This window comes from Aquarana catesbeiana, linkage group LG05, assembly GCF_042186555.1.
Source record: "Aquarana catesbeiana isolate 2022-GZ linkage group LG05, ASM4218655v1, whole genome shotgun sequence".
NCBI classification, from domain to species: domain Eukaryota; kingdom Metazoa; phylum Chordata; class Amphibia; order Anura; family Ranidae; genus Aquarana; species Aquarana catesbeiana.
The window spans coordinates 472,416,326-472,428,944 of record NC_133328.1 but is presented as its reverse complement, the minus strand read 5'-3'; the positions used below and the strand labels follow the sequence as shown (position 1 = coordinate 472,428,944).

The following is a 12,619-nucleotide window of genomic DNA, read 5'->3' as shown; positions in this document are numbered from 1 at the left end:
TGAGTGTCCTGGTGTACTAGTGTAAGCTATACCAAATTTCTAAGGCAGTTAATACCCCCGTATCTCCTATTGGTGGTACCCGGTACCACCAACGATTATTAATTATTGTTTAATCGAAAAGGAACTCCAGTGGTGTAGTTAACAAAACCACAAAAACACATAAACCAAAAAACACGTCAACACACCAATTGGGGGTGTGTGGACTAAACACCTACAACTGTGGTAGGTCTTCACCAGAATACCACTAGAAATGATAGTGACTTAACTAAAAGTGTAAAAATATATATAAAAATGCACCTCTACCTCATTAGTGCAAAAATATATATATATACACAAATAAATTTGTGATATATAAAATCTCTTAATCCATAGAGTGCTCCATCATTAGCATAAACAGATATCATATACCATAAAACATAAAAGTGCACCTCTACCCAATTAATGCAAATATATATCAGTTAATTGGTGATTAATCATAGTCCATAAAGTGATAAATCTCTTCAAAGCCAGTGTTCAAACTTCCCTTCAAGAAAACCGTGATTAGGGTGCTCTCAGGTGGTCTTAGTGACTTTTGTGCTCCCCCTCAAGGGTCCCCACTCACCGAAGCCAGCAACCCCAAAAAGGGGCAAACAGCATGAAGTATCTCAACTGTGATCTCCTCTCCACCACGATCAAATAAGGCCTGCAGGATGATGCCCGCTCTCCGTGTTGTTAGTTAGGATATATTCATAGCGGCTCCCTCATATAGAAAAGGAATAAAAGGCTCCCATGGTGTAGTAGGTAAAAGTTTGTTTATTTATAAGTCTCCATAAAGGATACACCAAAAAGTTAAAAATAAAATAAATAAAAACTAAAGTAAAATTAAAAGATCCAGCAGTAGTTCGTCAATTGTACCATACCAGGGTGCGGGTACCACAAGTGGAACGTGCCTGGAGTCAGGCTGAGTGTGAGAGCAACAGCGTACCGCTGGTTGGAGGTGTTTGCTGAGGACGTCAATGACGAAACGTGTACGACGGCGCCACGCATGCTATGTCACTTCCGGGTACGGACCCCTTTGGAGCGCAGGTGGAACGCAAACACCTCCAACCAGCGGTACGCTGTTGCTCTCACACTCAGCCTGACTCCAGGCACGTTCCACTTGTGGTACCCGCACCCTGGTATGGTACAATTGACGAACTACTGCTGGATATTTTAATTTTACTTAGTTTTTATTTATTTTATTTTTAACTTTTTGGTGTATCCTTTATGGAGACTTATAAATAAACAAACTTTTACCTACTACACCATGGGAGCCTTTTACTCCTTTTCTCTATGAGGGAGCCGCTATGAATATATCCTAACTAACAACACGGAGAGCGGGCATCATCCTGCAGGCCCTATTTGATCGTGGTGGAGAGGAGATCACAGTTGAGATACTTCATGCTGTTTGCCCCTTTTGGGGTTGCTGGCTTTGGTGAGTGGGGACCCTTGAGGGGGAGCACAAAAGTCACTAAGACCACCTGAGAGCACCCTAATCACGGTTTTCTTGAAGGGAAGTTTGAACACTGGCTTTGAAGAGATTTATCACTTTATGGACTATGATTAATCACCAATTAACTGATATATATTTGCATTAATTGGGTAGAGGTGCACTTTTATGTTTTATGGTATATGATATCTGTTTATGCTAATGATGGAGCACTCTATGGATTAAGAGATTTTATATATCACAAATTTATTTGTGTATATATATATATTTTTGAACTAATGAGGTAGAGGTGCATTTTTATATATATTTTTACACTTTTAGTTAAGTCACTATCATTTCTGGTGGTATTCTGGTGAAGACCTACCACAGTTGTAGGTGTTTAGTCCACACACCCCCAATTGGTGTGTTGACGTGTTTTTTGGTTTATATGTTTATTGGTTTATGTGTTTTTGTGGTTTTGTTAACTACACCACTGGAGTTCCTTTTCGATCAAACAATAATTAATAATCGTTGGTGGTAACGGGTACCACCAATAGGAGATACAGGGGTATTAACTGCCTTAGAAATTTGGTATAGCTTACACTAGTACACCAGGACACTCAGGGATCACACAACCCCCCCCCCCCCCACTATACCATCCCATATAATCCCACAGGGAGCGCCATACCCCATTATAAACTTGTAGTATTCTGTGGAGGATCCTTAGGGAGGCTCCTTTAGGGGGGCTGCATACCTCAATCTTCTGTCCTAAGCGCAGCCTTCATACATACTCAACCCCTGATGATGTGTTTGTGCCATGGGGTATTATCAGAAGGCCAGCTTCAAGAACCAAGAAGACAGCTGCGTGGCACCACATGCGTATTTTTGATTGCTCACCCAATGCCTCCTGGGATGTGCAACATGAGTATACCAGAAGGACACAGGAACTTCGGTGGGGAAGTCATTCTTCCCTATGCAAGAAATTTTGAAGAAAAAACGGGTATTTGAAAAAAAAATGTACAGGTCAATGTGAATGCCTTGCAAAAGTATGTAAAACGTGAGGATGTAGTCTGTTACAGGTCCAGCCGCCTTGTGTAATCTAATCGTCTTTATATCTAATTAGACATGTCTTCACTACCTAAAGCTGTAATTCAATAAGGGAATTGTTTTGTTTCATAAAAGATTTATCACCGAGAATGAGATTTTTTGCCACACAGAACAACGTGCCCTCCAAGCCTGTCCTGAAGGTGTAACACCTTTGGTGGCTGGCAGTGAAAGCTGAGAAGCACAGGAATGTAAATGAAAGGGAAGTTATAGTTTACACCTGTGAAGGCAAGTCCATCCACATATCACCTGCTACACGGGAAAGATATCGCTGTAATAAAGTTCTTTCACTTTGAAATTCAACTCCCCAAAACAATGTGAACATATAAATACCCCCTTCAACTCCAACAATAAAAGGACAGGCAGAAATGTAACGTTACCTCCATACGTAGACACACACACACATACACACTACATTTTCATGCTGTTCTCTTCAATCATTCAGAAAATCCAGAGAAGAAAGAGGCCACCGAGTCCTTCCAAACAGTTGTTCCCAACGATCATCAGACAGGACAGCAGTCCATTTGTATGAAATGACGGGAGAGGGAGGGGGGCTGTGAATGAATTCCTTTCCTCCTTCTCTATGACTATTCATGTGGAAGGGGGTCAAGAGCACGATTACACCATTTATTTCCCCTTCCAACACACAACACTATTAACCTCTTCAGGTACATTCACTCTTCCATGACACCCAAACAGAACATGTGCTTTGATGACAAACATCCAGTCACTGAAAATAACCACACTAAACTTTGATCCCACATTCCTACCAAGTTGTCATCTGCACTGGATCTCCACCATGTCCGAGCCTGCCCAGCAAATCTCTACAGCTACACCTACCACATACTTAAATTAGAGCTAAAAAGGAAAAACTTTTTTCATTTTGGCTACAGTAAAGGAGGGTTTATAAGTCCTTTTTATAATCTGTGTCCCATTGGGGAGATTTCACTTTACTTCCTGTCTCTTAGCCACAGCAGGAACTGGGAGAATCCCTGGTTGTCACCAGAACTAGTGTCTCCATTGGAAGATTTCCCCTGTATTACCGTTCTGATGAGGACCAAAATTTGAGATTTTCTTTCACATTCAATGATAAAGGTAAACTGGATAGAGTGAGTAAATCTAACTAACGGGGGGGCACAGACAGCAATAAAAATCTAGCAGGGGTTCCAATTCCTCCCCCACAGCTACTAAAACAAAGCAAATAGAAAAAAAAAAAAGTTTGCTTTTAATTATACTTTAAAAATCCCCCCCATTCGCTATACTTACCAAAATCTGGCTCTTCATCCAGTTCAGCTTTTAGGCTGGGTTCACACCGCAGCATGGAGTGGCTCACAGCAGGGGTCCAGTGCGTCCCCATTCACCACTTTAGGTCAGATTTCAGCCCAAATTTTTGCCTAAATTCGGACCTGAAAGGAACCAAAAGACGCACAGGAGCCACTCCAGAGATGTGGGAGCCGGTCATGGTCTCCTGTCATGCGAATTGGATGCAGTGAAAGCCGCATCCAATTCCCAATAGTGTGAACCCAGCCTTATAGGTCTGGTAGATGGCTGATCTCTCTACAGCCGTATAAACGAGGGTTGACTGCGCAGAAGTGAATATTGGATCAAGAAGCCCGCAGAGGGATGTAAACAAAGCCATAGGCCTCAGATCTAGATAAGTATATTGACTACGTGGCTTGGCTAGGCCTACTTGGAGTAGCAAAGCGGAGCAAATAGATAAGGAAACAGTGTGTGAGTTTCTGTACCCTAAGGTTTAAAGCGGAGTTCCACCCAAAAATGGAACTTCCGCTTTAAGTGATGGCAACCCCCTGACATGTCACATTTGGCATGTCATTTTTTTTTGGGGGGGGGGGGGGGGGGGAGCGTGTACCCAGTTTTTAAGGGCACCAAGCTCCCACTTCCTCCTCTGGCTCCAGAAGGATGTTCACCTCTCCCCCCTCCCTCCCTGCAATCTTCTGGGACACGTCACAGGTCTCAGAAGATTGCCCGGCCATTCACAGCATGCAGAGCAGCTCGCGCAGTGGTTGCCCAGCTGTAAAGCCACAGCTGGGTGCCCACAGTTAGAATGGCGGCGCCGTGGAGAGGAGCGAGGCTTCGTGCGCCTGCATTGCTGGACCGTGGCACAGGTGAGTGTCTGATTATTAAAAGTCAGCAGCTACACTTTTTGAAGCTGCAGACTTTAAATTGGGTGGAACTCCACTTTAAGGTACACGGCTGCTGGTAAACGGACATTTAGGAGCAGTTGGGCATTTTTTTTCAGCTGCCCCTGAACTCTCCTCTGTTATCTTATCAGTACATGTACACAGGGTCATTTATAAGCAGAGTTTAGAGGCCTTTTTTGGAAAGCAAAAAAATGCAATCAGGACGGATGTTCAGAGGCATTTGAAACACCAAAATTTTTGCCTATTTGAACAAAAAAAAAAAAAAAAAAAAACGCTGCTAAACGCAAAATGCGGCTAAACAGACTTTTTAAACGTCGGTTACTATCTGTCAAGTTAAATCGTTCAGGAGAGGTTGTAAAACGTCCCGTGTACATTAAGCCTTAAAAGGTGCATCTAGGCAAAAACCTTGTTTATAGTTTGTGGGGAAAGGTTAGATCCTCCAACAAATTTCTGTTGCCATCTGTACCCCTAATGGCGAGATCCACAACTCTAACCAGATGCCCATTGTCACTGAGAGAAAATGAAGGGGGTTACAACATTTTAGAGCTCTCTGTAGAACAAAAGGTCAGGAAAATCTTTCAATGGGGACACCTGCTCTGGGGACCAATGATTGACGAAAGATGGACACCAGGGCATCCCACCCCTTTGTTTACATGTGCTGCAGGGAGAGAAAAAAAAACATTTTTTTGATGTTCAGATAGAGAGGAGTTCATCTCTATTGAGGACAGGACAAATGTCTAACAGGGGACTTCCCCTCAGTTTGGAAGATTTCCTCTAACTTCCTTTTGCATCAATGGGACAGAAAGTGAAGGGAAATTTCCCCAATGATACACAGTTCAAAAGAACTGACAATGGTTTAACCCTTCCCTAATCTAGCCATAATAAAGTAACCGCAAAGAAGTTAGGGTTCATTCAGACTTTTGAACATACACTATGCATTGTATAACAAGTGAACACTAGCGTGTGAAAGACCACATGATGTTTTACAAAGCATCACACTTTACTTTTTAATGTTACTTAAAAGTAAAAAAAAATACATATCATTTAGCTCTATGCAGTGAGTTGTGACGCACTGACATGCAGTGGGGTAGGTAACACTTGGTACGAATGCGTACATGCTGCAATTTTACACAGAACATATCACTGCACATGTACAGTGTGAACAAAGCACACAGTAAACGTGTTCCCACAGTGATCTGTGCTCACATTTCAATGATACCAGGCTGGTAGAGGTGACAGGTCTGTGGGTGACCACAGTGGGAATCAGGAAGCAGCAGCCTCCTGACAACACAGTAATGGCGGCCATACAGTGATAGAAAACCGAGCGACTAATGTGCGCTGAGGAATCAACCCTACAGAGTCAATCAAAGGCCCCTTGCTTGATTGGCTTGTAAGGGTGTGAAAAATGCCATTGACTGACTGTGTAATACTGGTGTTTATAACCACAACCAATAAACTTGGGCCGATTGAAACCATCGCCATCTGTTACCACTATCTGTCTTGCTTGATCAACATCCCAATTGTGTATCACATACAATCGTGTATGACCACCATTACTATGTAGTGTCAAAATTGCTTTTTCTTCCTGGACACCTGCATGAGGAGCGTGATCACCCACAGACCTATCGCTATGAGGAGTGTGATCACCCACAGACCTATCGCTATGAGGAGTGTGATCACCCACAGACCTATCGCTATGAGGAGTGTGATCACCCACAGACCTATCGCTATGAGGAGTGTGATCACCCACAGACCTATCGCTATGAGGAGTGTGATCACCCACAGACCTATCGCTATGAGGAGTGTGATCACCCACAGACCTATCGCTATGAGGAGTGTGATCACCCACAGACCTATCGCTATGAGGAGTGTGATCACCCACAGACCTATCGCTATGAGGAGTGTGATCACCCACAGACCTATCGCTATGAGGAGTGTGATCACCCACAGACCTATCGCTATGAGGAGTGTGATCACCCACAGACCTATCGCTATGAGGAGTGTGATCACCCACATACCGATCACTAGGAGGAGTTGTGATCACATACCGATCACTAGGAGGAGTTGTGATCACATACCGATCACTAGGAGGAGTTGTGATCACATACCGATCACTAGGAGGAGTTGTGATCACATACCGATCACTAGGAGGAGTTGTGATCACATACCGATCACTAGGAGGAGTTGTGATCACATACCGATCACTAGGAGGAGTTGTGATCACATACCGATCACTAGGAGGAGTTGTGATCACATACCGATCACTAGGAGGAGTTGTGATCACATACAGACCTATCGCTATGAGGAGGGTGATCACCTACAGACCTATCGCTATGAGGAGGGTGATCACCTTCAGATCACTAGGAGGAGTTGTGATCACATACCGATCACTAGGAGGAGTTGTGATCACATACCGATCACTAGGAGGAGTTGTGATCACATACCGATCACTAGGAGGAGTTGTGATCACATACCGATCACTAGGAGGAGTTGTGATCACATACCGATCACTAGGAGGAGTTGTGATCACATACCGATCACTAGGAGGAGTTGTGATCACATACCGATCACTAGGAGGAGTTGTGATCACATACCGATCACTAGGAGGAGTTGTGATCACATACAGATCACTAGGAGGAGTTGTGATCACATACAGATCACTAGGAGGAGTTGTGATCACATACAGATCACTAGGAGGAGTTGTGATCACATACAGATCACTAGGAGTTGTGATCACATACAGATCACTAGGAGGAGTTGTGATCACATACAGATCACTAGGAGGAGTTGTGATCACATACAGATCACTAGGAGGAGTTGTGATCACATACAGATCAGTATGATGAGTTGTGATCACATACAGATCACTAGGAGTTCTGATCACATACAGATCACTATGATGAGTTCTGATCACATACAGTCCTATGGCATAGTCTGGCTCCCACCATGTGGTGAGTGTATGGCCCCCATAATGACAGTAGAAGGGATCGGTGGCGATATGTGTGTCCCCGGTGAAGTTGGGGACACAGAAGTTGGCCTCCCTGACTCCTGGCACACCGTCCGGCCTGGCAGGCAGTGTCTCCGGAAGGAAGAGCCGGGAAGGGGTGGGAAGTGTGGCCTAGTGTCGGGATTTCCCGATCCCAGCCCAGGGAAGGATCCATCACCTAGTACAGACAACACACATAGACAGACAGGTCCCGGGCCGAGCCCAGGAGTAAACACACCGCTCCCCTCACCTGAATCCCCGCACAGCCTCACATAAGTTACTTGTTCCTGAGAGCGTGTTCCTTGTCAGTGTGTCCGGGGCTCGGCGTCCATGGGGGGGACAGGCAGTGTCCGGTCAGTCCATGGTGGCCGGGTCTCCGTCCACTCTTCTCTCTCCTCCCCCTCCTCCACAAATCTCAGCCTGACACATGCACCGTCCGCTCCTCTCAGCTCCCCGCACAGCGGCGGCGCTCCAATCCAAGGGGCGGGGTGTGGGCGGCGCTCCGATCCAGGGGGCGGGGCGGAGAGATGAGGGGGTGGGGCTGGTTCCGGGCGGCACACGGGTGAGGAAGGTGTAGAGTTGGCAGGCGCCGCTGGTGTTGGGAGTGTGCGGATCCTCCTCCCTATCCTGTGAAGAGGAGGAAGGAGGAGAGAGCGCGGGAACATGGCTGCCGGGCACACAGATACGAATCCTGAGGGGACCCAGGAATTGGGAAGGGGGGGGGGGTTCTGTGGAGGATGGGAAGAGTCCCTAGCGCAGAGTGGGGATAATGCACCAATCAGAGTACAGAGCTGCGGTCACCTGTTCAGTCATCAGGTAGAGAGGTTACCCTCCAATGTACAGAGGTTGTGTTGTGATCAGTGGTGGATTCTGGTTTTTATGCTGCCCTAGGCTAGACTAAAATCAGACCCTCCAGTCTAAATTTGTCCCACCCTAATCGCTTTAAAATTACACGTGCCCGTGCAGCACCGACAAACGACATCAATTTTACAATCCATAAGTGACGCTTTAACCACTTCAGCCCGGAAGGTTTTACCCCATTAATGACCAGGCCATTTTTTGTGATACGCCACTGTTACTTTGACAATTGTGCGGTTGTGTGACGCTGTACCCAAATAAAATTGGCGTCCTTTTTTCCCACAAATAGAGCTTTCTTTTGGTGGTATTTGATCACCTCTGCGGTTTTTATCTTTTGCAATATAAACAAAAAAAGAATGACAATTTTCAAAAAAAAAAACATTTTTTTACTTTCTGCTATAATACACATCCAATAAAAAAATGTAAAAACATTTCTTCATCAATTTAGGTGAATATGTATTCTGCTACATATTTTTGGTAAAAAATACCAATACAGTGGAACCTTGAACTACGAGCATAATCCGTTCCTGGAGTATGCTCGTAATCCAATGTACTCGCATATCAAAGACAGTTTTTCCATTGAAGTCAATGGAAACGAAAATAATTTGTTCCGCATTGACTTCAATGGGATGCAATACCGCATGCGGCCAGAGGCGGGGAGGCGCCGGAGAGCCTCGGAAACTGCCGAAAAGGTCCGAGGACACTTCAGCAAACCTCGGAAAGACTTCCTACCCGAGATTTGCTGAGGTCAGCCGAAGTGTCCTTGGGCCTTTCCGTGCATTTCTGATCAGCGACGTTCGGCTCTGCTCGGCTCCGGCGCCCCCCACCTCAGGCCAAAAGCACACACCGCTTTGGCCTGAATCGTGCTCGTTTTGCGAGACAACACTCGCAAACCGAGTTACAATTTTTTAAAATAAAAAGTGCTTGTATTGCGAAACGCTCGAAACAGAAACACAAGATCTCTATCATCTGCCTTGTTTACAAAGGCAGACCGCCATTCTGCCTCTCTCAGGAATGATTGCAGGTGGCCTGCGGACATCAGGTCTGCTGGACCCGCTGATTGGCTCCCCCTCTGTCCAATCTGCACGCCCCTCAGTGACTATTGCACGAAATAACGTACAGGTACATGATTTCATGCAATAGAGCCGACCTGCTGTAGTACAAGTACATTAGGCGATCGGCAAGTGGTTAAAAGTCTTTACAGGTTTCCACTTTAGATTTACAGGGGAGGTCTGGTGCTATAATTACTGCCCATGATCTGATGTTTGCTGTGATACCTCACATGTGTGGGATCGACACGCGTCTTTGCGTGGGAGGACAGGAGCACTGTCTTTTGTTTTTTGTTTTTTTCTTTTAATTATTTTTTTTTATCACTTTTATTGCTGTCACAAGGGATGTAAATATCCTTGTGACAGGTACTCTTTATGGAGAGATCTGTGGTCTATGAGACCCCAAATCCCTTCTCTGCACTTCAAAAGCATTCAAAATACCTAGATCAGTGTTTTTGAATGCTTCAGATTTTTTTAAAAATTGGTGCCGATGGTTTCCGAGTAAACCGGATGTCATGCAATTGCTTCCGGTTTACTGTTACAAGCCGATCCTGGCTTTGTCTGGCCAGCTGGGGTCCCCTCCCAGTGCTTGCAATAGCAACCGGGCAGCTAGTAAGCTGCTCCAATTGCTACTACAGGAAAGCCGACCGCCAGCTCTAAAAAAACGATATCAGGGTGATGCCTGCAGCTGCATCACCCTGGTACGGGCACCGCCGCCCCAGACAAACTCCTTGTTTGCCTTGCAGTAGATATGCATGTGAGTCCATACAGAGTAGAGGCGTTCGGAGAGATGACTGGTTTCGGTTAGGCTGTTTACAACAGACAAAGCTACTCTCCATTTTGTTTCAAGGAAAAAAAAGGGCTGGGTCACATCAGAATGCAGCGCGGAAAAGGAGTGCCAGCCCAAAGGTTAAAAGTCCAAATTCATATATTAGTTGGCCTAAAAGAAGAAAGCCAATGCATATTGGGGGTCAGAGAAACCCCCCCCTTTCATCAGGGCTTCAGTTAAATAATGGATTAAAAATAGAGCTTTCATATGTGAATCTGTGCAGGAAGGTAATTATTGAATCAGGACAGTAGGGCAGCCAATAGAGAAGTCAATTTATTTTTTGTTCAATCAGCAGGTTGAACAAAACAAAATTCCTTATCCATGCATTCTAGGTAGATGGGGGAATCCGCCCTGCTGAGCTATTGTGTTGTGATGGCAGGGAGGCTTCCCTGCCATCAGAATACACTGAGCAGCACTGCCGTCTATAGCGGTGGCGCTGAGAGTGTGGAAACTTTCCAACGGGGTGGTTGTACAGAAGTCCATGTCTGACTTTTGTAAATCAACCTGTCCATACATGACTTTCGAAATTCGTCCGGTCTCTGCTGAACCGGCCCAGTTTTGATCCATGTATGCCTGGACATCCTGGCCAGCAGTATCTGCTCGAGATGAGACTTATCTTATCATGATTGCTGACATAGAAACTGCTGGCCAGTACACACAGGCCGGAAACAGTCGGTTTGGTAGCAACCAGTCAACCTTTGGCTTGTGTGTACAGTTCCCTCTCCCATAGAAGCTGGTCTCATGACCAGCTTCTATTGAACGGGCATGCTGGAAAACCGCCATCAATCAGCACTGGCAGCTGTCCCCCGGTCAGAACACAATAGCACAGCAGGGGAGATCGCTGTACTAAGAACGCTTGTGTTAGTACAGTGATCTGGGTTGCACAAAAACAAAATAGCTTGTACAAGGTTTCATATTTAGTGTCAATGGCGTACAGGACAGCATCATCAAGCACAGCTTAACACTGATCGAAGTAAGCAAACCTCAATTTCAGCTGTGAAGAGAAGACTGCAGGTTTGACGTGTCAAGTGGCTGTAAGAAAAGCATTGCTAAGATGGCAAAACAAGAAAAAGAGGCTTGCCTGGGCCATGAAGCACTGCTAGTGGACTACTGAAGACTGGAAGAAGGTCTTATGGACCATGAATCAAAATTTGATATCTTCAGTTCATAACGCAGGGTTTTTGTACATCATTGAGTAGGTAAAAGGATGGTTCTTCATTGTGTGGCACCAACTGTTAAACATGGAGGATGAAGCGTGATTGTCTGGGGCTCTTTTGGTGGATTCAGTGTCGGTGACTTGCACCCTGAACTTAAACTACTACCACAGTATTCTGCAGCGCTGTGCAATAACCTCCGGACTACTGTATGCCAAGTTAGGTCAAGGGTTCATCTTTACAGCAAGATAATGACCCAAAACACGTCCAAGCTATGTCAAAACTACCTTAGAAAAAAAGAAAAAGACAGTAGGCTTCAACTCATGGAATGGCCAGCGCAGTCTCCAGACTTAGGCCTCATGCACATGAGACGCTGTTAAACGTGCGTTCAGAGGCAGTTGGACACTTTTTTCAACTGCCCCTGAACCCATTCAATGTTATCCTATGTGTCCATGTACACAGTCTCGTTTTTAGGCAGTTGCGTTTAACCTCGTTTAGCCGCGTTTGCGTTTATAAGTGTTTTTAAAGAAACATTTTACGACCCGACTTTGGGGCCCCATATGTCAGGGTCACTTGGTGCTAGTTTGCTGTGCAAACACAGTGGAACTAGCACTACAACATATCCAAACTTGGGGTTCCTAGCACCAAGTGGCCGCGAGATACAGGGCCCCAAAGTCGGGTCACAAAATGTCACTCTCGGCTGCAGAAAAGTGCTTGACGTTTTGCGACCCGATTTTGGGGCCCTATATCTCGGAGCCACTTGGTGCTAGGAACCCCAAATTTGTGCTAACACAGTTGGACTAACACTATAACATATCCAAATTTGGGGTTCCTAGCACCAAGTGGCCCCGAGATATGGGGCCCCAAAGTCAGGTCGGAAAATGTCATTCTCTGCTGCAGAAGTGCTTGACATTTTGCAACCTGAATTTGGGGCCCCATATCTCGGGGTCACTTGGTGCTTGGAACCCCAAATTAGGTGTGCTAACACAGTTGGACTAACTCTATAACATATCCAAATTTGGGGTTCCTA

General features: G+C 45.4%; 1 protein-coding gene across 1 annotated transcript in view; it reads right to left on the bottom strand.

The window, feature by feature from the left end:
* YES1 (YES proto-oncogene 1, Src family tyrosine kinase) overlaps window positions 1–8,207 on the bottom strand; it is an 89,754-nt gene extending 81,547 nt beyond the window's left edge. The window contains exon 1 of the mRNA XM_073631435.1: window positions 7,950–8,207. The gene's annotated coding sequence lies outside the window, so the exon portion shown is untranslated. The remainder of the gene's footprint in view (window positions 1–7,949) is intronic.
* Window positions 8,208–12,619: the final 4,412 nt, after the last annotated feature.